At 51.0% G+C, this 27,969-nt stretch overlaps 1 long non-coding RNA gene across 1 annotated transcript in view; it reads right to left on the bottom strand.

The window, feature by feature from the left end:
- Window positions 1-27,347, bottom strand: part of LOC128933559 (uncharacterized) — a 156,636-nt gene extending 129,289 nt beyond the window's left edge. The window contains exon 1 of the long non-coding RNA XR_008482798.1: window positions 27,262-27,347. This is a non-coding gene — a long non-coding RNA (uncharacterized LOC128933559). The remainder of the gene's footprint in view (window positions 1-27,261) is intronic.
- Window positions 27,348-27,969: the final 622 nt, after the last annotated feature.

Below are 27,969 nucleotides of genomic sequence, written 5' to 3' on the forward strand. Positions count from 1 at the left end.
CTCAATCGACACCTTTTACAGTGCAGTTTTTGCCTCTGCCCATGCTGTTGACAAATCAGAAGATGATATAAAACATTAATTTTTAGTTTTTTCCACCTTAGCAATCCCACAGGAAATTAAAACTGATAATGCTCTTGCTTATACCTTGCAATGATTCCAACAAGTTTCTGTCCCCTGCGGCATAAAACATGTCACAGGCACACCACACTCCACCACAGGACAGTCCATAGCCGAGAGGGCCCACTGAGCCATCAAAAGGATCCTTGATCAACAGAGCTGGGGAGTCCAGATATTATCTTCCATTGAGAGACTGGCCAAGGCCTTTTACGTATTCAACTTTTTGAACAACCCATTTATGGAGACAACTCCCCCAATCATCAGGAATTTTACTAATTCAACTGCAGCCCAATTAAAAGAACTGCCACCTGTACTGAGCAAAGACCCCAAATCTAAACAAATTATGGGCCCTTTTCCATTAATTACTTGGGGAAGCGATGCTGCCCTTGTCTCTACAGCAACACTCCTAAGATGGATTCCAGCAAAATACTTTAAAACTGTTTCTGGGAACGATGAGGCAACCACCAGAACTACCATCAGAAGAACAGAATGGAAGGCTAAGAGAGACAGCAGCAGCCTGAGAAAGAACAAGGAGAAGGAAAGAAGAAGATCTCCTAAGCAGCGTTGACCACACACACCAAGATAGCTCAGACATCACTAACCAGGATATATGGATTAACATTTGTAAAAATTATATTTTAGCATTGATATATGATTCTTTAATAAGCTGTGTTCACACCCTTGGCTTACAGAAGAGAAAGTTTAGTGGGAACACAACTTAGGTTTCATCTTCTAATCTCTTTATCTGTCTGCTTTTAGGCAACCCAAGCCTCAAGATACTAAGTCAGCTAAAGTCAGAGGATGCTGCCATTTGTAGCCGCTGCAGCAGGAATCTGGATGCTCCTCACTGAGCCGCATGCCTTCAGCTGGGTGCTTCCACAGAGAAGCCACAATTTCTTGTCCATGGCGATGGCGGTCAGGCACTACAAGGCATGTGTTTTTTCTACCTGTTGTCACATAGAGAGTCAGTATACCAGGGCATCCAGCTGCTAAAAGGAAAGGAAACAAGATCCAGATAGAAGGCTGGTTCACTGGACTTTCCAAACACAGGGGTTTGCGAGGCTGGATTTCATCTTTAGTTAAGACTGTTGTGTGGGCTTTGTTTTTTGTATTCATTGTGTTGGTTATATTATCCCTTTTTCCTAAATGCCTGCACAACTCTATGGCAGAAGCCTTCTTTCTAGATAACAAAAAGGGGGAGATGTGAGTTCCCAGGGGCCTACCACTGCAACTGTAATACCTCAGAACAAAGTGACCAAGGTAAAAGAGAGACACGGCTCTGAATGTAATGTTGTCGCCCATGGGCATTTGCAGGCTCATGTTGATGCAGCACCTTTTGTTCGTATCACCTAGTTCAACTGCTACATATTCCTTATATGTACTCCCTTGGAATGTTCCAACTCTCTTGTATCAATTTGGTCCTGGCTTACTTTAATGATCCTGCGCTGTTCACCCCCATATTGTGTGCCCAGCCCCATTTCGTCTCCATTCCTGGACCCTCTTCAGCGCAATCCACACTATTTAGAGTTCCACACAACAATCCCGCTCATGCCTCATCCATCAGCCATCCAAGCAAGCCGGCTCCCAGCTCTGCAAGTGCAGGTCCCTCACAGAGGTTGCTGTGGGCAAGCCGCAACACAGGAACTGAGTGCACCAGGGAACGGGCCTCTAATAATAGACATGAATCCCACAGCCCATGCAGCAAAATCCTTGCATGTCTTTTCTGTCTCCTTTTTCTCTCAGTTCTCAAGCTACATTCCGCAATTTTTCCGACTGGGAACTTGGCTTCCCTCTCCTCTTTGCAGGATAAGTCACAAGTGTAACCCTGCAGGAACAGCCTGAAGCAAAGGGAAGTGGGATAGGACTCTTGGACAGGAAGTGTTGAGACAGAACACGGAGGAATGGGATCAAACTGCAAAAGTCAGAAGAGATTTGAAAATGGGAAGAAGTTCTTTACTCTCAGGGTGCTTGTCCCTGACACAGGGACCAGTGCAGAGAGGCTGTGGATGCCCCATCCCCAGCAACGTCTAAGGCCAGGTGGGACAGTGGCCACAGCAACCTGCTGTGCTGAGAGCTTGTTCAACTTGGAACCAGATCATCTTGAGGGTCCCTTTCAAGCCAAACCATTCAAGGATTCGATCATTCTGCCATCCCCATCTCTCACTGCACAGCAGCCCTGAATCTTCAGTGACATCACAGCTCCCAGAGGGTTCCAGGTGGAATGTCCAGGACCTGGAAACGAGCACAGCAGACACTTCACCGGCTGCCAAGGGTCAGTTGCTGCCCGCCCTGTGCTCTGACCCTCAGCTCTGAGGTGCTGCTGCTGACTGGGCTTTTTCTGCAACCTGCTCTGGAGCGCCAATCATAGCACAATGTGCTCTGCTGTGCCCATGGAGGTACAGTGCCATGCCAGGCAGGGGGCACCCGGCTTGGGCAGGCTGCAGCCATGTGGGAATGGATGGTGTGGGACAGGAAGCCCACTGGGAGATTGTGCTGCCCCTTGCAGACTGCCAGAGACATTGTGGAGGCGATGGATGTGGACCAGGGCCTGGATGAAGAAGAGATGATGGAGGTGGACTCATCCTCTACTTCCATGTCCTCCACTGTGGAGGACATGGAAGTAGACGAGGAGGAGACCATCGAGGAGATGGACGTAGATGAGGAGGATGACACCGAGGACATGGAAGTTGACGAGAAGGATGAGGAGGAGCCCATGGTCCTTGGATGAAGATGAAGCCCCACAGGTAAGACAGGCAGATGCTTCCCACACCCTGCCCACACACACACTGGGTCCCCTGACGCCAGGCTGGGGCGGGGCTGGATGGACGCTCAGGGACATGGTGCCCACAGGGGGCCTGGATTGTGCTGCCACAAGCACCAGCCCCGGCTTCCCTGCGCTTGCCTGGGGCCACGCCAGCCCTGCCAGCCCCGACCCAGCCCCTGGGGCCCAGCTCCCAGCCCTGCTGGGCCCAGTGCTGCCAGCTGAGTCCAGCTCTGCTGCTTCCTTTCTTCCAGGACTCATACTCATGATGGCACAGATGCAACACCTTTGTAAATACGTTTTAAAGTTTTGAAGATTTCTGTAAATACGTTTCAAAGTTTTGAAGATTTCTGTAAATACGTTCACTACGTTTGAAGTTCTCTGTAAATACGTTTTGAAGATTGTTAGCCCATCGGATCCCATGTAAATACCTTCTGTACATTGTTGTTCTTGTTGTTGTTATAACAATTCTTATAATGACACATATTCTGTAAATCCTAGATTTGCCGATCTTCGGCAAATAAATACTGTTTCATTTTAAAACCTGACTTCTCTTGGCCATTCCTTTGGCAACAGGCAGCCTTTGCACACTTGTGGGTTCCACTTGTTCCGCGTTCCCAGGGCTGGATGTCCCTGGGGGTGCTGGCACGGCCACCCCGGGGCTGCGGGTCCCTGTGCACAGGGGCTCCCACTGACACCACTCCTGGCCCTGGGCACCGCTGCTCTTCCTGGCCTGGGGCACAGCGCTCTCCCCAAGAGCTCAGCTCTCACCAGCTCTCACACAGGGGGCTCTCACAGCACTGGCCCCTGCAGCCATGCCACCAAAGCAGCCAGCAAACCTTCAGCCACCCTTCCTGCTGCAGCCACAGGCACTCCTGGGCCCAGAGCCGCCAGCAGGCCACAGCCATGCAAAATTCACCTGCACACTCTCAAGGCCACCACAGCCTTGGCAACTGGGCCACCTGCCTCTGGGCAGCTGCAGGGGCTGATCTTTAAGCCTTGCAGCCTCCAAAGGCCTTGGGCTCTGCTTCCCAGCCTGCTCTGCACTGCCCTGAGCCCGCATTTTTCCAGAGACAAAAGCCGAGCCAGGGCATCCTCACCCTGCCCGCATTCCTGCTGCTGCCAGCGGCCACTGGCCCCTGGGCCCCACTCGGGTGACAGCTGCAGGGACAGGGCATCCTGTGCTGGGCAGGGGGCATGGGGCTTGGGGCCCTGGGGCTGCTGCTGCTGCTGCTGCTGCTGGGGGCCATGGGCCCACAGGGCCCCGAGCTCAGCCCCTGCCCGGGCAGCTGCCCCCAAAGCCCCACGCTCCCCGAGCATCCCCATCACACCTGCCTGGGGCAAATACCACGGGCTTCAGGAATGAAATTCCCCATAGGAACTGAACCAAGAAATTCTCCATGGGGAAATCAGCACCGGCTGATGTTTAGAGCACCTTGACAATGGTGGCTGCAGGTAGGTGAGATCTCCAGGGCCTTTGGCAGTGCCTGCTCTGCACGTCAGCCTGTAGGGCTCCTTCCAGTGGGACACAGCACTAGCCTCTGGCCAGCCCTCAGCCCTTCACAGCTGATCCCAAGGAGCAGGCTCACAAAGCAGTTTCAGACCACTGCCTGCAGATATTTCAAAGGACTAAATGTCATTCAAAAACCCAAACTGCCAATTTATTTTTGGTGTCGTGGCATGAGAAGCCATGAAGGTGCCTCTTAATGTGCACTCAGGGCAGTTCCACTGCCATCCCAAAGTGGACACAAAGGACAGGCCTCTGCTTTCAGCACTGCTGAGCTCCTCACCCAGCAATGAAGTCTAAGGCAGAGGCAATGTTCTGCAGGCCGGGGGGCCTACCACTGGAATAGTAATACCTGATGACAAGGATATAGAATTAAAGTAAGGTGAATAACCCCTCTGAATACAATGATCTTTCTCATTGTCTTTTGTGGGATCATGCAGATTCAGCACATTTCCTTGGTATCATGAACTTCCTCCTTTCCTTATATATACTCCCCTAGGATGTTCTCCCGTCTCCTAACCCCTGTTAGTCCTGAATTACTGTGTACAAGGTCCTTTTTTCCCCCATGGAAATCCTTGTGTGCCCACCCCTACTTTGTCTCCTTCCCTGGGCCCTCTCCAGTGCAATCCGCAGTATTTGCAGTTCCACACATAGATCCCTCTCTTGCCTCATCCATCATGCATTCCAGAAAGTCTGCTCCTAGATCTGGGAGTGCAGGTCTCTCACAGTGTCTGGCTGTGGACACGCCACAAGGGCTGCCCAAACCGGGAGCTTCTTTGAGAATTCCTGAGAGCCACTCCAGTGAGAATCCGGCTCTGCCACCATCACGGGACAGAAGACGCCTCGGGTCAGCCACCGCCCTGGAGTGGGACCTGAGTTTTATCAGGGCTTGCTGAAGGAAGCATTGGAACCCTGCAGCAGCAACAGGGCCGGCTACGCTGGTGAAGCCCAGGGGACATTTTGAAACATCTGCATCCAGAGGAACCAGAGCAGTGAGCTGGGGGACAGCCGCCTGCAGTGCAGGATCCTTGGGAGATATTTTAGTCCTGTGGGTGGGCCACCCTTTACATCAGGGGCAGCTCTGGGTAACAAATTATCCAATCCTTAGAGAGATAAATACCTTCCAGTTAGGTAGTCTCTCCTTGCAGAGTGGAAGACTTTTACTAAGGGAAGTTGAAAGTCATTTGTTCATTGGCTTTTTAAGGAGTTCCCAGACATGTCTGTTGATTCAGTTTGTCATGTAGCATTTTGGGACTGAGTAAGGGAAAGACTCTATCTTTTGCAAACTCAGAGAGTGATAAGAGTCACAACATTTTACCCAGTATTTCATATGATTTATAGAGTTTTCAGAAGGGTTCAAAGTTCTAATATTCAACCCAGAGTTTGAGTTCTGCCCCCCACATTCCTGAACCCACTGACACCAATAGGATGAGAGACGGAAACTGCTGTAAAGCACAGACAAGCAACTGCTGTCTCACATCTCTCCTCCTTCTCTACCCCCTGCCCACGTCTGTACTGATCACACCGGCCTGGATTCTACCCTAACCCATTCTTCAGTACCTCTCCTCCCTGGGTCCCCCTCAGATAGCTCACAAAATGGAGTCCCTCCTCTGGAGGGGGTCGTCAATGTCAAACTCCCTCCCACCCCCAGCTCTCTCATCGGGTCTTCCCCCTGTTTAGGTCCCAGCTCTGCGTCAGGTACCACCCCTGCATTGGGATCCAGTGCTTCCTTGCCTACTCCCGCTGCCTTACCACCGCCAACTCAGCCCCTTGCGGATCCCACACTGTCAGAGCTGGAAGTGTGAGGGGTGGTAACCGGAAGGCCGCCATCTTGGCTACCAAAGGCCCACAACACCGGGCGTGGCCAGTCACCCCACGGCCCCGCTCCTCTGCCAAAGACCAAGTTCCCTCTTCTGGAGAGGAGAGGGAAGGTTCATCTGACGTTCAGCATGAGCCTGAGGATTCTTGGCAGAGGATGCGGAAGATGGCGGCTGAAGAGGGGGACTGGGAATTGGTAGCTAAAATACAAGCAGCACCGGTGCAGTACCAGAGTGGGGCTAACCCCTGATGGGAAACTGTCACGCACACTGAAGATGAAAGATCTTTGTAAAGCAGCAAAAGACCATGGGAGGGGCTCACCATATTTTAATAATTTGTTAAATGCCACCTTCACTGCACATGTTATGGTGCCTCACGATCTGCTCCATTTTATGAACATCCTACTTTCTCCCACTGAAATTACTCTGTGGGAAGAAATGGGGAAAAAACCAATAAAACAATTATTAGAAGACTATACAAGGGAAGACAGGCGGGCACACCTAACACTAGTCCATCTAGCCAGGGAGGAAGATTTCACAAAACCTCATTCAATAGACCTTCCCAGAGCTCTGTTAGAAGAGACAGAAGCGCTGCAAACACAGCTCACATGCAGACACCCAATGGAACAACACCTACTCTAGATTTCATAGACATTCTGCAAGGACCTGGGCAATCCTTTCTAAAATTTATTGACCACCTTCCACAAGCAATAGAGAAACAACTTGAAAATCCAAAAGCCAGGAAGGTACTTCTTACTAAACTTGCTGAAACAAATGCTAATAACACCTGTAAAGACATTTTACCTTCTCTACCACTCAAAACAAAGCCTACCATTGCACAAATGGTCGAGGCATGCACGCTTAGGGCATCCTTACACTGTCACGCCAGCAAGGTAAGGCTACCAGTAAGGGTGTAGGAGAGGTGCTAGTAGCCTCCCAAGTTATTCCCTGACATACACATGAAAAAGGATCTGGCTTTAAGTGTAGGGAAATGGGGCATTTTCAACAGAATTGTAAAAATAAAGCCTATTACCAGGGACCTTCTTGCTGTTGCAGCCACTGTCCTCACTGCCCCCCTCGTCCACACGCTTTCCAACACCAGCAAAACCGCTGGCCTGCGGGAAACATCACACAGACACAGAAAGGCCCTGCGCAATGACACCAAACGCGAGGCCGTTCCACCCTACTCTCCCCAACACCATGGAGAACCAGCACAGTGACCTTCTCAGATCCAGCGGGACAGCTTGATCGCTGCAGAAAACTCGACAGAAGACAGCTCTGCCCTGGAACCCAAAGGCAGCTGGTAAGAGACTTTTCAATTCCAATCCAGGATATTTATGTTCATCAAATTCCAACAGGCAAATACAGGCCTGAAGAAGAGGCCAGAGAGATTTTGATTTTAACCAACACCAGGGAAGGGATGGAGACACACACTATACTACCAGAGGTACTCGCCTTGACATTTTTGCAGGAGATAACTGTCCAGGTTCTATGCTTAGACCCTCCCCTTTTCATTCCAAAAGGAACAGTTACAGTCAGAGCCTACCTCCTATGGGACAGGATCCCCACACCAGCTGATCCAATGGCAATGTAGGCACAGACAACATGCAGAAATAGACCTGTTCTAAAGTGTGCTTGGTCATTTAAAGGGAGAAAGAGATGTCTTTCAGGATTATTAGATACAGGAGATGACATCATCATAATTTCCTGCTCTGATTGGCTAAAACAATGGCCCCTGGTTCCAGCTGCTGGGGTAATTATTAGCTACCAGGGGAGCCACTACCAGCTTCTGGAGTCAAGGTACCATCTGCATGGAAGGTCCTGAGGGCACAGTTGCTACATTAAGATCATTTGTCACCCGGGCAACAATAACACTTTGGGGAAGAGACCTCTTGTCCCAAAGGGGGACAAGGCTAGAGATCCTATCAACACCTCAGGATTTCTAGACAGGGCAACCCAGCAGCGCACCACACTTCTGTTAACCTGGAAGACCAACGACCCCATATGGGTGGATCAGTGGCCCCTCCCAGGCAGAAAGTTAAAGACCCTGAAGTCCCTCGTGCAGGAGCAGCTGACTGTGGGCCACATTGTACCATCTACTAGCCCCTGCAATGCGCCTGTCCCTGACATACAAAAGCCTGGCAAAGACCAGAGGCAGCTACTGCAGAACCTCATGGAAAATCAACAAGGTAATTGAGGACATGGGTGCCCTTCTGTCCGGCCTGCCCTCAGCCTCCGTGTTACCTCGAGTTTGGCAGATGGTTGTTATACATCTAAATTACTGCTTTTTTGACATCTCCTTGCACCCCAATGAAAGCCCCTTGTTCGCCTTTTTCATCCGTAAATTGACAAGCACCTTTTACAGTGGTACCAGTGGACCGTATTGCCTCAAAGAATTAAGAAGAAGTCACATACTTGTCAATACCTTGGAGCCCAAATTCTCTTGCCCAGCTGGAAAAGACAGCCTAATGCTATAATTTTTCATTACATGGACGATACAGTCGTTTGTGCAGAAGCTCAATTCATTTTGGATGTTGCCATACAAGATGTCATCACTGCGGTACAGGAGAAAGGTTTTGAGATTGCAGCAGATAAAGACCTAAAGACAGCCCCCTGGAAGGATCTTGGCGTGAAAGCACAGAGAGAATCATCACACCCTAAACACTGCACATCAAGGACAACCCAAAGACTCTGAAAGAACTCCACCAACTCTGTGGAAGCATCAGTTGGGTACATTCACTGCTGGGAATCACCAGAGAAGATCTCACGCCACTGTTCCTGCTCCTCCTTAAAGGCAGTGAAGGACTCGATTCCCTGCAATCACTGATACCGGAGGCCGAAGCAGCTGTACTAAAGGTCTCCTGGGTGATTCAAAATAAACAGGCACACAGATACCACCCTAATTTTCCTTTCTCCCTGGCAATCCTTGTTGTAAGTCCAAAATTCCATGCATTATTGTTTCAGTGCGATTCAACTTTCTCCGATCCCCACATAGAAATTGAATGCATTTTCAGAGCACACCAACCTACTAAAACGATAACAACCCAACAGAAAGTTATTGCAAAACTATTGCAGGAAACCTAGAGAGCGTCTCTGCTCCCTTGCAAGAATAGACCTTGTGAATATATGCTTACTTCTCACTCCAGAGCACCTCAATTGCCTACTTCAAACATCTGAACCACTGCAATACGCCTTAGATCATTTTTAGACAGATGAGGATCAGCCAAAAATTCTACCACCAAAACATTCCTGCGCTGCTCAGGATGTTCAAAATTACCTGAGACCAGGCAAGATCCATTGTAGCCACCTGCCCCAATTGTCAGGAACAAGGCCTTGCTTCTGTCAGAAATGCCGTCAGTCCAAGAGGACTAGAGAGTCTCTACATCTGGCAATCAGACATCACACACTAAGCCCCTTTCGGCAGACTAAAGTACATCCATGTGTCATTTTACACCTTTTACTGTGTAGTTTTCGCCTCTGCCCATGCTGGAGAAAAATCAGAAGATGCTATAAAACATTACTTTTTAGTTTTTTCCACCTTAGCAATTCCACAGGAAATTAAAACTGATAATGCTCTTGCTTATACTTTGCACTGATTTCAACAAGTTTCTGACCACTTGGTTATAAAACATGTCACAGGCATACCACACTCCAACACAGGACAGTCCAAAACCGAGAGGGCCCACTGGTCAATCAAAAGGATCCTTGAGCAACTGAGAGGGGGAGTACAGATATTATCTTCCATTGAGAGACTGGCCAAGGCCTTTTACGTATTCAACTTTTTGGAAAACCCATTTATGGAGCCAACTCCCCCAGTCATCAGGAATTTTACTAATTCAACTGCAGCCCAATTAAAACACCAGCAACCTGTGCTGAGCAAAGACCCCGAATCTAAACAAAATATGGGCCCTTTTCCATTAATTACTTGGGAAGGAGAAGATGCCCTTGTCTCTACAGCAACACTCCTAAGATGGATTCCAGCAAAATACTTTAAAACTGTTTCTGGGAACAGTGAAGCAAACACCTAAGCCACCATCAGAAGAACAGAATGAAACTCTAAGACAGATTGGAGCACCCTCGAAAAGAAGAAGGAGAAGGACAGAAGAAGATCTCCTAAGCAGCGTTGACCACACACACCAAGACCAAGATAGCTCAGACACCACTAACCAGGATCTATGTCTTAACTTTTGTAAAAATTGTATTTTAGCATTGCTCTATGATTCTTGTAATAAGCTGTGTTCACACCCTTGCCTTACAGAAGAGAAAGTTTAGTGAGACCAAAACTTACTTTTCACTTTCTACTCTCTTTATCTGTTTACTTTTAGGCCACCAAAGCCTCCAGATAACAAATTATCAAAGTCAGAGGATGCTGCCATTGGTTGCTGCTGCAGCAGGAATCTAGATGCTCCTCATTGAGCCGCATGCTTTCAACTGGTTGCTTCCACAGACAAGCCACAATTTCTTGTCCATGGCCATGCCTGTCAGGCATTTGATGGCACGTGTTTTTTCTACCTGCTGTCACAGAGGGAGTCAGTATACCAGGGCATCCAGCTGCTAAAAGATCAAGGAAACAAGATCCAGATGGAAGGCAACAACGACTGGTTCACTGGACTTTTCAAATATCGGGGGATGAAAGGCTGGCTTCCATCTTTAGTTAAGAAGGTTTTGTGGACTTGGTTTATGGTATTCATTGTGTTGGTTATTTTATCCATTTTTGCTAAATGCCTGCAAAACTCTATGGCAGAAACCTTCTTTATAGATAACAAAAAGGGGGGAGTTGTGGGGGCCCTGGGGCCTATCATTGGAACTGTAATACCTCAGGGCAAACTGACCAAGATAAAAGAGAGACACCGCTCTGAATGCAATGGTGTCGCCCATGGGCATTTGCAGGCTCATGGTGATGCAGCACGTTTTGCGGGCATCACCCAGTTCAACTGCTGTATTTTCCATATATGTGTTCCCCTAGACTGTTCCAACTCTCTTTTACCATTTTGCTCCTGGCGTACTGTAATGATCCTGCACTGTTCACCCCCATATTGGGTGCCCAGCCCCATTTTGGTCTCCCTCCCTGGACCCTCTTAATTGCAATCCATAGTGGTTAGAGTTCCACAAAAATCCCACACTCACCTCGTTAACAAGCAGTTTAAGAAAGCGTGCTCCCACCTCTGGAAGTGCAGGTCCCGCACACAGGCTGGCTGTGGACAGGCTGCAACACAAGAACTGAGTGCACGAGGGAACGTGGCCTCTAATGAAACGCATGAATCCCACATCCCACGCAACCCAAACCAGTGCTTGCATGTCTCTACTTTTTCCGTCTTCGCTCAGTTCTCAAGCCACTTTCCCCATTTTCTCTGACTGGGTACGTGGCTTCTCTCTCTCCTGTCTGCAAGCTAAGCTACATGCGTAACCCTGCAGGAACAGCCTGACCCACAGGGAAGTGGGAGAGGACTCTTTGTCAGAATATGCAGTGAGAGGACATGGAGGAATGGGATCAAACTGAAGGAAGTGGATCAGATTTAATGATGGGAAGTTCTTTACTCTCAGGGTGCTTGTCCCTGACACAGGGACCAGTGCACAGAGGCTGTGGATGCTCCATCCCCAGCAACATCCAAGGCCAGGTGGGACAGGGGCCGCAGCAACCTGCTGTGCTGGGAGCTTGCTCAGCTTGGAACCACATCATCTTGACGGTCCCTTCCAAGCCAAACCATTCAAGGATTTGATCATTTTGCCATGCTCATCACCCACGGTGGTGTGGCCCTGTAACTTCAGTGACATCACAGCTCCCAGAGGGTTCGAGGTGGAACGTCCAGGACCTGGAAACGAGCACAGCACACACTTCACCGGCTGCCAAGTTTGAGTTGCTGCTCACCCTGCACTCTGACCCTCAGCACAGAGCTGCTGCTGCTGCCTGGGCTTTTCCTGCCGCCTGCTCCGGAGCGCCAATCCCAGCACAATGTGCTCTGATGTGCCCATGGAGGTATAGTGCCATGCCAGGCAGAGGGCACAGTGCCTGGGCAGGCTGCAGCCATGTGGGAATGGATGGTGTGGGACAGGAAGCCCACTGGGAGATTGTGCTGCCCCTTGCAGACTGACAGAGACACTGTGGAGGAGATGGATGTGGACCTGGGCAAGGATGAGGAAGAGATGATGGAGGTGGACTCATCCTCTACTTCCATGTCCTCCCCTGTTGAGGTCATGGAAGTAGACGAGGAGGAGACCATCGAGGAGCTGCACATAGATGAGGAGGATGACACGGAGGACATGGAAGTTGATGAGGAGGATGAGGAGGAGCCCATGGTCCTTGGATGAAGATGGAGCTCCACAGCTAAGACAGGCAGATGCTTCCCACGCCCTGCCCACACACACACTGGGTCCCCTGACGCCAGGCTGGGGCTGGGCTGGATGGCCCCGCTCAGGGACACGGTGCCTGCAGGGGGCCTGGATTGTGCTGCCACAAGCACCAGCCCCGGCCTGCCCTGCGCTTGCCTGGGGCCACTCCAGCCCTGCCAGCCCTGGCCCAGCCCCTGGGGCGCAGCTCCCAGCCCTGCTGGGCCCGGTGCTGCCAGCTGAGTCCAGCTCTGCTGCTTCCTTTCTTACAGGAATCATGCACATGATGGCAGAGATGCCACGCGTTTGTAAATACGTTTGAAAGTTGTGAAGTTCCTGTAAATATGTTGACTACATTAGAGGTTTCCTGTAAATATGTTTTGAAGATTGTTAGCCCCTCGGATCTCATGTAAATATGTTCTGTACATTGTTGTTGATGCAGTTATAACGATTATTATAAGGAAAAATATTCTGTAAATCCTAGATTTGCCTATCTTTGGCAAATAAATACTGTTTCATTTTAAAACCTGACTTCTCTTGGCCATTCCTTTGGGCACAGGCAGCCTTTGCACACTTGTGGGTACCACTTGTTCCACATTCCCAGGGCTGGAGGTCCCTGGGGGTGCTGGCACGGCCACCCCGGGGCTGCGGGTCCCTGTGCACAGGGGCTCCCACTGACACCACTCCTGGCCCTGGGCACTGCTGCTCTTCCTGGCCTGGGGCACAGCGCTGTCCCCAAGAGCTCAGCTCTCACCAGCTCTCACACAGGGGGCTCTCACAGCACTGGCACCTGCAGCCATGCCACCAAAGCAGCCAGCAAACCTTCAGCCACCCTTCCTGCTGCAGCCACAGGCACTCCTGGGCCCAGAGCCGCCAGCAGGCCACAGCCATGCAAAATCCACCTGCACGCTCTCAAGGCCACCACAGCCTTTGAAACTTGGCCACCTGCATCTGGGCTGCTGCAGGGGCTGATCTTTAAGCCGTGGAGCCTCCAAAGGCCCTGGGCTTTGCTTCCCAGCCTGCTCTGCACTGCCCTGAGCCCACATTGTTCCAGAGACAAAAGCCATGCCAGTGCCTCCTCACCCCACCCGCATTTCTGCTGCTGCCAGCGGCCACTGGCCCCTGGGCCCCACTCGGGTGACAGCTGCAGGGACAGGGCAGCCTGTGCTGGGCAGGGGGCTCAGGGCTTTGGGCCCTGGGTCTGCTGCTGCTGCTGCTGTGGGCCATGGGCCCAACAGAGCCCCGAGCTCAGCCCCTGCCTGGGCAGCTGCCCCCAAAGCCCCATACTCCCCAAGCATCCCCATCACAGCTGCCAGGGGCAAATCCAATGGGCTTCAGGAAAGAAATTCCCCATAGTGACTACACCACGGCGTCCAAGGGGAAAGTCAGCACCAGCTGATCTTTACAGCACCTTGACAAAGGTGGCTGCAGGGCAGGTGAGATCTCCAGGGCCTCTGGCAGTGCCTGCTCTTCACGTGAGCCTGTGCGGCTGCTCCCACTGGGACGCAGCACTGGGCCCAGGCCAGCCCTCAGCCCCTCACAGCTGATCCCAAGGAGCAGGCTCAGAAAGCAGTTTCAGACCACTGCCTGTAGATATTTCAAAGGACTAAAAGTCATTCAAGGAAGCCACCTTGCACATTTAGTTTTGGTGTCGTGGCATGAGCAGCCGTGACGGTGCCTCTCAATGTGCACTCAGGGCACTTCCACTGCCATCCCAACGGGAACACAAAGGACAGGCCTCGGCTTTCAGCACTGCTGAGCTCCTCACTAGCAATAAAATCTCAGGACAGGCAGGAACTGAGTGCACCAGGGAACCTGGCCTCTAATAAAAGGCATGAATCTAACAGCCCACCCAAACACATGCCTTGCATGTCTCTGCATTTTCTGTCTTCTCTCATCTCTCGTGTCACTTTCCCCATTTTCTCTTACTGCGAACATGGCTTCTCTCTCTCCTGTCTGAAGGTTAAGCCACACGTGTGACCCTGCAGGAACACCCTGACCCAAACGGGAGTGGGAGAGGACTCTTGATCAAGAACTGTAGTGACAGGACAAGGGAGAATGGGATCAAACTGCAAGAGTTGGAAAAGATTTGATGATGGGAAGAAGTTCTTTACTCTCAGGGTGCTTGTCCCTGACACAGGGACCAGTGCAGAGAGGCTGTGGATGCCCCATCCCCAGCAACATCCAAGGCCAGGTGTGACAGGGGCCGCAGCAACCTGCTGTGCTGGGAGCTTGCTCAGCTTGGAACCAGATCATCTTGAGGGTCCCTTCCAAGCCAAACCATTCAAGGATTTGATCATTCTGCCATCCCCATCTCCCAATGCACAGCACCCCTGCAAAATCAGTGATATCACAGCTCCCAGAGGGTTCCAGGTGGAACGTCCAGGACCTGGAAACGAGCACAGCAGACACTTCAACAGCTGCCAAGGGTCAGTTGCTGCTCACTCTGCGCTCTGACCCTTAGCGCTGAGGTGCTGCTGCTGCCTGGGCTTTTCCTGCTGCCGGCTCTGGAGCACCAATCCCAGCACAATGTGCTCTGCCAATGGAGGTATAGTGCCATGCCAGGCAGGGGGCACCCGGCTTGGGCAGGCTGCAGCCATGGGGGAATGGAAGGTGCGGAACAGGAAGCCCACTGGGAGATTTTGCTGCCCCTTGCAGACTGACAGAGACACTGTGGAGGAGATGGAGGTGGACCTGGGCCTGGATGAGGAAGAAATGATGGAGGTGGACTCCTCCTCTACTTCCATGTCCTCCCCTGTTGAGGACATGGAACTAGACGAGGAGGACAACATAGAAGAGATGGAGGTGGATGGGGAGGATAACATCGAGGAGATGGAAGTTCACATAAAGGATGAGGAGGAGCCCATGGTCCTTGGATGAAGATGGAGCCCCACAGGTAAGACAGGCAGATGCTTCCCACGCCCTGCCCACACACACACTGGGTCCCCTGACGCCAGGCTGGGGCTGGGCTGGATGGCCCCGCTCAGGGACACGGTGCCCGCAGGGGGCCTGGATTGTGCTGCCACAAGCACCAGCCCCGGCCTGCCCTGCGCTTGCCTGGGGCCACGCCAGCCCTGCCAGCCCTGGCCCAGCCCCTGGGGCCAAGCTCCCAGCCCTGCTGGGCCCAGTCCTGCCAGCTGAGTCCAGCTCTGCTGCTTCCTTTCTTCCAGGACTCATGCACATGATGGCAAAGATGCCATGCCTTTGTAAATACATTTGAAAGTTTAGAAGATTTTTGTAAATATGTTCACTACGTTTGAAGTTCTCTGTAAATACGTTTTGAAGATTGTTTGCACATTGGATCCCATGTAAATATCTTCTGTACATTTTTGTTTTTGTTATAACAATTGTTATAATGACACATGTTCTGTAAATCCTAGATTTGCCAATCTTTGGCAAATATATCCTGTCTCTTTTTAAAACCTGACTTCCTTTGGCCATTCCTTTGGGAACAGGCAGCCTTTGCACACTTGTGGGTTCCACGTGTTCCGCGTTCCCAGGGCTGGATGTCCCTGGGGGTGCTGGCACGGCCACCCCGGGGCTGCGGGTCCCTGTGCACAGGGGCTCCCACTGACACCACTCCTGGCCCTGGGCACTGCTGCTCTTCCTGGCCTGGGGCACAGCGCTGTCCCCAAGAGCTCAGCTCTCACCAGCTCTCACACAGGGGGCTCTCACAGCGCTGGCACCTGCAGCCATGCCACCAAAGCAGCCAGCAAACCTTCAGCCACTCTTCCTGCTGCAGCCACAGGCACTCCTGGGCCCAGAGACGCCAGCAGGCCACAGCCATGCAAAATCCACCTGCACGCTCTCAAGGCCACCACAGCCTTGGCAACTGGGCCACCTGCCTCTGGGCTGCTGCTGGGGCTGATCTTTAAGCCTTGCAGCCTCCAAAGGCCCTGGGCTCTGCTTCCCAACCTGCTCTGCACTGCCCTGAGCCCACTTTTTTCCAGAAACAAAAGCCAAGCAAGGGCATCCTCACCCTGCTTGCATTCCTGCTGCTGCCAGCGGCCACTGTCCCCTGGGCCCCACTTGGGACACAGCTGCAGGGACAGGGCAGCCTGTGCTGGGCAGGGGGCATGGGGCTTTGGGCCCTGGGGCTGCTGCTGCTGCTGCTGCTGTTGCTGCTGGGGGCCATGGGCCCAACAGGGCCCCGAGCTCAGCCCCTGCCCGGGCAGCTGCCCCCAAAGCCCCACACTCCCCAAGCATCCCCATCACAACTGCCAGGGGGAAATACCACGGGCTTCAGGAAAGAAATTCCCCATAGTGAGTACACCACGGCGTCCAAGGTGAATGTCAGCACCAGCTGATGTTTACAGCTCCTTGACAAAGGTGACTGCAGGGCAGGTGAGATCTCCAGGGCCTCTGGCAGTGCCTGCTCTGCACGTGAGCCCGTGGGGCTGCTCCCAGTGGGATACAGCACCAGGCTCAGGCCAGACCTCAGCCCCTCACAGCTGATCCCAAGGACCAGGCTCACAAAGCAGTTTCAGACCACTGCATGCAGATATTTCAAAGGACTAAAGGTCATTCTAGGAAGCCACCTTGCACTTTTAATTTTGTGTCGTGGCATGAGAAGCCATGAAGCTGCCTCTCAATATGCACTCAGGGCACTTCCACTGCCATGCCAAAGGGATCACAAATGACAGGCCTCAGCTTTCAGCGGTGCTGAGCTCCTTACTAGCAATGATATCTCAGGAGGACGCAGGGTTTTGCAGGCCCAGGGGCCTCTTACTGGAACTATAATACCTCATGAGAAAAATGATAAATTAAAGTGAGGCAGCCCTCTAAATGCAATGTTTTATCAGTTTTATTAGGGCTTGCTGATTGCAGCGTTGGCACCCTGCAGCAGCACGATGGATGAGGGCTGGCTCAGCTGGTGAGGCCCAGGGGACATTTTGAAACACCTGCATCCAGGGCCACCAGAGCAGTGAGCTGGGGAACAGGAGCCTGCACTGCAGAATCCTTGGGTGATTTTTTTAGTCCTGTGTGTGGGCCACCTTTTACATCAGGGGCAGCTCTGGGTAACAAATTATCCAAAGTTGAGAGGGACCTATAAGTTTCAGTTAGAGAGGTTCTCCTTTCATGGGGGAAGACTTTTATTAAGGGAATTGGAAGTCATTTATTCATTGGCTTTAAAGGAGTTCCCAGATATTTCTGTTGATTCAATTCATCATGTAGCATTTTGGGACTCAGTTCGGGAAAGAGCCTTTCTTTTGAAAACTCAGGGAGGGATAAGAGTCGCAAAATTTTACCTAATTTTTCACATGATTTATACAGTTTTCTCAAGGGTTCAATGTTCTAATACTCAAATCATATTTTGAGTTCTGCCCCCGGCATTCCTGAACCCACTGATATCAAGATAAGGGTGAGAGACAGGAACTGCTGTAAAGCACAGACAAGCCACCTGCTGTCTGACATCTTCCCTCCTTCTCTATCCCCTGCCCAGTCACACAGGCCTGGATTCTACCCTAACCCATTCTCCAGTACCTCTCCTCACTGGATCCCCCTCAGATAGCTCACAAAATGGAGTCCCTCCTCTGGAGGGGGTTGTCAATGTCAAACTCCCTCCCACCCCCAGCTCTCTCATTGGGTCTTCCCCGTCTTGGGTCCTACCCCTGCAGCAGGAACCACCCCTGCATTGGGATCCAGTGCTTCCTTGCCTACTCCCGCTGCCCTACCACCGCCAACTCAGCCCCTTGCGGATCCCACACTGTCAGAGCTGGAAGTGTGAGGGGTGGTAACCGGAAGGCCGCCATCTTGGCTACCAAAGGCCCACAACACCGGGCGTGGCCAGTCACCCCACGGCCCCGCTCCTCTGCCAAAGACCAAGTTCCCTCTTCTGGAGAGGAGAGGGAAGGTTCATCTGACGTTCAGCATGAGCCTGAGGATTCTTGGCAGAGGATGCGGAAGCTGGCGGCTGAAGAGGGGGACTGGGAATTGGTAGCTAAAATACAAGCAGCACCGGTGCAGTACCAGAGTGGGGCTAACCCCTGATGGGAAACTGTCACGCACACTGAAGATGAAAGATCTTTGTAAAGCAGCAAAAGACTATGGGAGGGGCTCACCATATTTTAATAATTTGTTAAATGCCACCTTCACTGCACATGTTATGGTGCCTCACGATCTGCTCCATTTTATTTACATCCTACTTTCTCCCACTGAAATTATTCTGTGGGAAGAAATGGGGGAAAAATCTAATAGAACAACTATTAAAAGACTATGCTAGGGAAGACAGGTGGGCACACCTAACACTAGTCCATCTAGCCAGGGAGGAAGATTTCACAAAACCTCATTCAATAGACCTTCCCAGAGCTCTGTGAGAAGAGATATAAGTGCTGCAAAGACAGCTCTCAAGCAGACACCCAATGGAACAACACCTACTCTAGATTTCATAGACAATCTGCAGGGACCTGGGCAATCCTTTCTAAAATTTATTGACCACCTTCCACAAGCAATAGAGAAGCAAGGTGAATATCCAAAAGCCAGGAGGGTACTCCTTACTAAACGTGCTGAAGCAAATACTAATAACACCTGAAAAGACATTTTACCTTCTCTACCCCTTAACCCAAAGCCTACCATTGCACAAATGGTCGAGGCATGCACACTTAGGGCATCCTTACACTGTCACGCCAGCCGAGCTAAGGCTACCAGTCAGGCTATAGTAGAGGTGCTAGTAGCCTCCCAAGTTATTCCCTGACATACACATGAAAAAGGACCTGGCTTTAAGTGTAGGGAGATGGGGCATTTTCAACAAAATTGTAAAAATAAAGGCTATTACCAGGCACCTTCTAGGTGTCACAGCCACTGTCCTCACTGCCCTCCTCGTCCACATGCTTTCAAACACCAGCAAAACCGCTGGCCTGCGGGAAACCCCACACAGACACAGAAAGGCCCTGCCCAATGACACAAACGTGAGGCCGTTCCACCCCACTCTCCCCAACATTGTGGAAAACCAGCACAGCGACCTCCTCAGATCCAGTGGGACAGCTCGATCACTGCGGAAAACTCAACAGAAGACAGCTCTGCCCTGGAACCCAAAGGCAGCTGGTAAGAGCCTTTTCAATTCCAATCCACGATATTTATGTTCACCATATTCCAACAGGTAAATACAGGCCTGAAGAACATCCCAGAGACATTTTGATTTTAACCAACACCAGGGAAGGGATGGAGACACTCACTCTACTACCTGAGGTACTCGCCTTGACATCTTTGCAGGAGATAACTGTCCAGACTCTATGCTTAGACCCTCCCCTTTTCATTCCAAGAGGAACAGTTACAGTCAGAGCCTACCTCCTACGGGAGATGACCACCACACCAGCTGATCCAATGGTGATGTGGGCACAGACAACAGGCGGAAACAGACCCATTCTAAAGTGTGCTTTGTCTTGTAATGGGAGAAAGAGATGTCTTTCAGGACTATTAGATACAAGAGCTGATGTCACCATAATTTCCTGCTCTGATTGGCTAAAACAATGGCCCCTGGTTCCAGCTGCTGGGGTAATTATTAGCTACCAGGGGAGCCACTACCAGCTTCTGGAGTCACAGTAACATCTGCAGGGAAGGTCCTGAGGGCACAGTTTCTACGGTAAGATCTTTTGTCACCCGGGCACCAATAACAATTTGAGAAAAAGACCTCATGTCCCAAAGGGGGACAAGGCTAGAGATCCTATCAACACCTCAGGATTTCTAGACAGGGCAACCCAGCAGCGCACCACCCTTCAGTCAACCTGGAAGACCAACAACCCCATATGGGTGGATCAGTGGCCCCTCCCAGGGAGAAATTTAAAGGCCCTGCAGTCCCTCGTGCAGGAGCAGCTGACTGTGGGCCACATTGTACCATCTACTAGCCCCTGCAATGTGCCTGTCATTATCATATGAAAGCCTGGCATGGACAAGAGGCGGCTCCAGCAGGACCTCAGGAAAATCAATGAGGTCATCGAGGACAGTGGTTCCCTCCAGCCTGCCCTCAGCCTCCATGTTACCTCGAGATTGCCGATGGTGCGCCATGCTGTAGTTGTGGGGAGCAGTTTTTGGAGTCCTCCTATTTTTCGGATATCTTCTTTGCCATTTCGGCTGTGATTGATGGAGCCTGAGCACAGGAAGAGCATTGCTTTGAAGATTGCATGGGTTGAGATCTGAAGGAAGGCTAGTTCAGGGAGGTTTAATCCAATTGTAACTACAATTACACTGTTATTGGCAGATGGTTGATATAGATCTTAATGACTACTTTTTTGACACCCCCATGCAGCCCAATGACACCCTCCTGGGTTGCCTTTTCCGTCACTAAATCGACAAGCACCTTTACAGAGGTACCAGTGGACTGTATTGCCTCAACGACTGAAGAGTAGACCAAAAATTTGTCAATTGCTTGATGTCCAAATTCTCTCGCCCTAAAGCTAATCGCTTTTCGTTTTACGGACCACTAAATGAACATCCTAATGCTATCATTTTTCATTACGTGGACGACACAGTCGTTTTTGGAAGAGCTCAAATCATTTTGGATGTTGCAGTAAAAGATGTCATCACTGTGGTACAGGAGAAAGGTTTTAAGATTGCAGCAGATAAAGTTCAAAGGACAGCCCCTTGGAAGTGTCTTGGCCTAAAAACTGCAGAGAGAACCATCACACTACAAACACTGCACATCAAGGACAACCCAAAGACTCTGCCAGAACCCCAAATGCTCTGTGGAAACATCAGTTGGGTACATTCACTGCTGGGATCGACCACAGAAGACCTCACGCCACTGTTCCTGCTCCTCCTTAAAGGCAGTGAAGGACTCGATTCCAGTGATCACTGACACCGGAGGCTTAAGCAACTGTACAAAAGGCATCCTGGGTGATTCAAACTAAACAGGCACACAGACACCACACTAATTTTCCTTTCTCCCTGGCAATCCTTGGTCTAAGTCCAAAATTCCATGCATTATTCTTTCAGAGGGACTCAACTATCTCAGATCCCCTCAAAGAAATTGAATGCGTTTTCAGAGCACATCAACCTACTAAAATGATAACAACCCAACAGAAAATTATTGCACAACTAATCAGGAAAGCTAGAGAGCATCTGTGCTCCCTTACAGGTACAGACCTTGTGAATATATACTTACTTCTCACTCCAGAGCCCCTCAATTGCCTACTTCAAACATCTGAACCACTGCAATACGCCTTAGATCATTTTTACACAGGCTAGGATCAGCCAAAAATTCTACCACCAAAACATTCCTGTGCTGCTCAGGATGTTCAAAAACACCCGAGACCCGTCAAGATCCCTTGTAGCCACCTGCCCCAATTGTCAGGAACATGGCCTTGCTTCTGTCAGAGCTGGAGTCAATCCAAGAGGACTAGAGAGTCTCCACATCTGGCAATCAGACATCACACACTAGGCCCCTTTCGGCAGAAGACAGTACATCCACGTCTCAATCGATGCCTTTTCCAGTGGGATTTTCATCTCTGCCCATGCTGGTGAAAAATCAGAAGATGTTATAAAACATTACTTTTTCATTTTTTCCACCTTCGCAGTTCTACAGGAAATTAAATTTGATAATGCTCTTGCTTATACCTCACACTGATTCCAACAAGTTTCTTACCACTGGGGTATAAAACATGTCACAGGCATACCACACTCCGCCACTGGAAAGTCCACAGCTGAGAGGGCCCACTGATCCACCAAAAGGATCCTTGAGCAACTGAGAGGGGGAGTACAGATATTATCTTCCACTGACAGACTGGCCAAGGCCTTTAATGTATTCAACTTTTTGAACAATTCATTTATGGAGACAACTCCCCCAGTCATCAGGCATTTACTAATTCAACTGCAGCCCAATTAAAACACCAGCAACCTGTGCTGAGCAAAGAACCTGAATCTAAACAAGTTATAGGCACCTACCCATTAATTTCTTGGGAAAGAGAAGATGCCCTTGTCTCTACAGACACACTCCTAAGATCGATCCCAGAAAAATACATAAAAACTCTTTCTGGGAACGGTGAGGAAAACATCAGAAGAACAAAATGGAAGCCTAAGGGAGACAGCAGCAGCCTGGGAAAGAAGAAGAAGAACAGAAGATCTCCTAAGCAGCATTGACCACACACACCAAGACCAAGATAGCTCAGACACCACTAACCAGGATCTATGTCTTAACATTTTTAAAAATTATATTTTAGCATTGCTCTATGATTCTTGTAATAAGCTGTGTTCACACCCTTGGCTTACAGAAGAGAAAGGTGAGTGGGACTCCAACTTAAGTTTCATCTTCTAATCTCTTTATCTGTTTACTTTTAGGACACCCAAGCCGCCAGAAAATAAATCAGCTAAAGTCAGAGAATGCTGCCATTTGTAGCCTCTGCAGCAGGAATCTGGATACTCCTCACTGAGCCACATGCCTTCAGCTGGGTGCTTCCACACACAAGCCACAATTTCTTGTCCATGGCCATGCCTGTCAGGCATTTGAAGGCAGATGTTTTTTCTACCTGTTGTCACATAGGGAGTCAGTATACCAGGGCATCCAGCTGCTAAAAGATCAAGGAAACAAGATCCAGATGGAAGGCAACAACGACTGGTTCACTGGACTTTCCAAACACAGGGGTTTGCGAGGCTGGCTTTCATCTTTAGTTAAGACAGTTTTGAGGGCTTTGTTTTTTGTATTCATTGTGTTGGTTATTTTATCCATTTTTGCTAACTACCTCCAAAAGTCTATGGCAGAAGCGTTCTTTATAGATAACAAAAAGCGGGGGATGTGAGGGCACAGGAGCCTACCATTGGAACTGTAATACCTCAGGGCAAAGTGACCAAGGTAAAAAAAGTCACCGCTCTGAATGCAATTGTGTTGCCCATGGGCATTTGCAGGCTCATGTTGATGCAGTACGTTTTGCTGGCATCACCCACTTCAACTGCTGCATTTTCCTTATATATACTCCCTCGGAATGTTCCACCTCTCTTGTATCAATTTGGTCCTGGCTTACTGCAATGATCCTGCGCTGTTAACCCCCATATTGTGTGCCCAGCCCCATTTTGTCTCCATTCCTGGACCCTCTTCAGCGCAATCCACACTTTTTGGATTTCCACACAACGATCCCTCTCTTGCCTCATCCATCAGCCATCCAAGCAAGCCGGCTCCCAGCTCTGCAAGTGCAGGTCCCTCACAGAGGTTGCTGTGGGCAGGCTGCAACACAGGAACTGAGTGCACCAGGGACCGGGCTTCTAATAAAAGGCATGAATCCCATCACCCACGCAACACAAAGACTTCCATGTCTTTTCTTTTTCCTTATTCTCTCAGTTCTCAAGCCACTTTCCCCATTTTTTCTGACTGGGAACTTGGCTTGTCTCTCTCGTGTCTGCAGGTTAAGTCACATGTGTAACCCTGTAGGAACAGCCTGAAACAAAGGGAAGTGGGAGAGCACACTTTCTCAGGAACTGTAGTGACAGCACACGGAGGAATGGGATGAAACTGCAAGAGGTGGAAGAGATTTGATGATGGCAAGAAGTTCTTTACTCTCAGGGTGCTTGTCCCTGACACAGGGACCAGTGCAGAGAGGCTGTGGATGCCCCATCCCCAGCAACATCCAAGGCCAGGTGGGACAGGGGCCGCAGCAACCTGCTGTGCTGGGAGCTTGCTCAGCTTGGAACCAGATCATCTTGAGTGTCCCTTCCAAGCCAAACCTTCAAGGATTTGATCATTCTGCCATCCCCATCTCCAACTGAGCAGCACCCCTGAAACTTCAGTGACATCACAGCTCCCAGAGGGTTCCAGGTGGAACGTCCAGGACCTGGAAACGAGCACAGCACACACTTCACCGGCTGCCAAGGGTCAGTTGCTGCTCACCCTGCGCTCTGACCCTCAGCACAGAGCTGCTGCTGCTGCCTTGGCTTTTCCTGCTGCCTGCTCTGGAGCGCCAATCCCAGCACAATGTGCTCTGATGTGCCCATGGAGGTACAGTGCCATGCCAGGCAGGAGGCACCCGGCTTGGGCAGGTTGCAGCCATGTGGGAATGGAAGGTGTGGGACAGGAAGCCCACTGGGAGATTTTGCTGCTCCTTGCAGGCTGACAGAGACACTGTGGAGGCCATGGAAGTGGACCTGGGTATGGAGGAGGAAGAGATGATGGAGGTGGACTCCTCCTCTACTTCCATGTCCTCCCCTGTTGAGGACATGGAAGTAGACGAGGAGGACAACATCGAAGAGATGGAAGTGGATGAGGAGGATGACACCGAGGAGATGGATGTGGACGAGAAGGATGAGGAGGAGCCCATGGTCCTTGGATGAAGATGGAGCCCCACAGGTAAGACAGGCAGATGCTTCCCACGCCCTGCCCACACACCCACTGGGTCCCCTGACGCCAGACTGGGGCTGGGCTGGATGGCCCCGCTCAGGGACACGGTGCCCGCAGGGGGCCTGGATTGTGCTGCCACAAGCACCAGCCCCGGCCTGCCCTGCGCTTGCCTGGGGCCACGCCAGCCCTGCCAGCCCCGGCCCAGCCCCTGGGGCCCAGCTCCCAGCCCTGCTGGGCCCGGTGCTGCCAGCTGAGTCCAGCTCGGCTGCTTCCTTTCTTCCAGGACTCATGCCCAAGATGGCACAGATCCGATACCTTGTAAATACGTTTGAAAGTTTAGAAGTTCCTGTAAATATGTTGACTATGTTAGAAGATTCCTGTAAATACGTTTTGAAGATTGTTAGCCATTCGGATCCCATGTAAATATCTTCTGTACATTTTTGTTGTTGTTATAACAATTGTTATAATGACACATGTTCTGTAAATCCTAGATTTGCCTATCTTCGGCAAATAAATACTGTTTCTTTTGAAAACCTGACTTCTCTTGGCCATTCCTTTGGGAACAGGCAGCCTTTGCACATTTGTGGGTTCCACTTGTTCCACATTCCCAGGGCTGGAGGTCCCTGGGGGTGCTGGCACGGCCACCCTGGGGCTCGGGGTCCCTGTGCACAGGGGCTCCCACTGACACCACTCCTGGCCCTGGGCACTGCTGCTCTTCCTGGCCTGGGGCACAGCGCTGTCCCCAAGAGCTCAGCTCTCACCAGCTCTTACACAGGGGGCTCTCACAGCGCTGGCCCCTGCAGCCATGCCACCAAAGCAGCCAGCAAACCTTCAGCCACCCTTCCTGCTGCAGCCACAGGCACTCCTGGGCCCAGAGACGCCAGCAGGCCACAGCCATGCAAAATCCACCTGCACATGCTCTCAAGGCCACCACAGCCTTGGCAACTGGGCCACCTGCCTCTGGGCTGCTGCAGGGGCTGATCTTTAAGCCTTGCAGCCTCCAAAGGCCCTGGGCTCTTCTTCCCAGCCTGCTCTGCACTGCTCTGAGCCCACATTGTTCCAGAAACAAAAGCCAGGCCAGGGCATCCTCACCCTGCTTGCATTCCTGCTGCTGCCAGTGGCCACTGGCCCCTGGGCCCCACTCGGGTGACAGCTGCAGGGACAGGGCAGCCTGTGCTGGGCAGGGGGCACGGGGCTTTGGGCCCTGGGGCTGCTGCTGCTGCTGCTGCTGCTGGGGGCCATGGGCCCAACAGGGCCCCGAGCTCAGCCCCTGCCCGGGCAGCTGCCCCCAAAGCCCCACACTCCCCGAGCATCCCCATCACAGCTGCCAGGGTCAAATCCCATGGGCTTCAGGAAAGAAATTCCCCATAGTGACTAAACCAAGGGGTCCAAGGGGAAAGTCAGCACCAGCTGATGTTTACAGCACCTTGACAAAGGTGGCTGCAGGGCAGGTGAGATCTCCAGGGCGTCTGGCTGGGCCTGCTCTGCACGTGAGCCTGTGCGGCTGCTCCCAGTGGGACACAGCACCGGGCTCAGGCCAGCCCTCAGCCCCTCACAGCTGATCCCAAGGAGCAGGCTCAGATAGCAGTTTCAGACCACTGCCTGCAGATATTTCAAAGGACTACATGTCATTCTAGGAAGCCACCTTGCACATTTAGTTTTAGTGTCGTAGCATGAGAAGCCATGAAGCTGCCTCTGATTGTGCACTCAGGGCACTTCCACTGCCATCCCAAAGGGATCACAAAGGACAGGCCTCAGCTTTCAGCAGTGCTGAGCTCCTCACCCAGCAATGAAATCTCAGGAAGAGGCAGGAATTATGTGCTCCAGAGATTCTGGACTCCAATAAATCGCATAAATTCTACAGGCTATCTAACCCAATGACCTGCATGTCTCTTTTTCCTCTTTCTCTCATCCCTCATGTCACTTTCCCCAAAACCTACCATTGCACAAATGGCCAAAGCATCAACCATTAGGATATCCTTACACCATGATGCCAGCCTAGCTAAGGCAACATTAGTTTGAGCAGAAGCTCAAATCATTTTGCATGTTGCAGTACAAGATGTCATCACCGCAGTACGGGAGAAAGGTTTTTGTATTGCGGCAGATAAATTCCAAAAGACAGACTCCTGGAAGTAGCTTGGCCTAAAAAGCGCAGAGATAACCATCACACTCCAAACACAGCAAATCAAGGACAACCCAAAGACTTTGCCAGAACTCCACAGGCTGTGTGGAAGCTGTTTTGATGTCGTGGCATGAGAAGCCTTGAAGTGCTCTGAAAGTGTTCTCAGGGCACTTCCACTGCCATCCCAAAGGGAACACAAAGGACAGGCCTCTGCTTTCAGCACTGCTGAGCTCCTCATCCAGCAATGAACTCTCTGGAAGATGCAGGAATTGAGTGTACCAGGGAACCTGGCCTCTAATAAAAGGCATGAATCCCACAGCCCACCCAACCCAAAGCCTTGTATATCTGTACCTTTTTCTTCTTCTCTCTTCTCTCGTGTCACCTTCCCCATATTCTCTGTCCAGGAGTTTGGCTTCTCTCTCTCCTGTCTGCAGGTTCAGCCGCATGTGTGACCCTGCAGGAACAGCCTGACCTGCAAGCAAAGGTCACGTTATTTCAGAGCACTGCACTGCTCCAGCTTGGGGAGGAACTGGGAACTGAAGACATGTGCTCCTCCTTGGGAGCAGCTCCTCCCCATCCCATACAGTGAGCAGTGGGATATCTACCACTGACCCTCCTCCCATCCAGCAGCACCCCTGAAATGCTGCTTTTCCCTCCCAGAATTGCCACCCTGAGCCACCCAAGGTGTCCCTCCACTGCCAGGCTGGCTCTGATCCACAGTGGAGGTGGAACCCTGAGCCCAGCAGACACTGATTCCTTCCCTTCTAGCCCAGGTCCTAGCAGAGCACTAAAACTCCACACCAGGAGTGGATTTGGAGGCTGCATGGAAAAAGGGGAATTGCTATTGATTGGGGCAGACAGAACAAAATGCAGTTGCCAAAGGGAAATCAAAGCATCCGACAGGGTACAGCCAGGTACGCTGCACATCAAGGCTGTGCTGGTGTGGAAATATTGTATTAAAAGGAATTTATGATTACTACTATCTGCCAACAAAAATACACAGAATACATTAAGCTTCTGTTTTAAATGCAGAAAAGATAGGAAATTCAGAGTGGTTTT

Source organism: Melozone crissalis, unplaced genomic scaffold (assembly GCF_028551555.1).
Source record: "Melozone crissalis strain CALT ecotype California unplaced genomic scaffold, PUWL_Pcris_2 ptg000011l_1, whole genome shotgun sequence".
Taxonomy (NCBI): domain Eukaryota; kingdom Metazoa; phylum Chordata; class Aves; order Passeriformes; family Passerellidae; genus Melozone; species Melozone crissalis.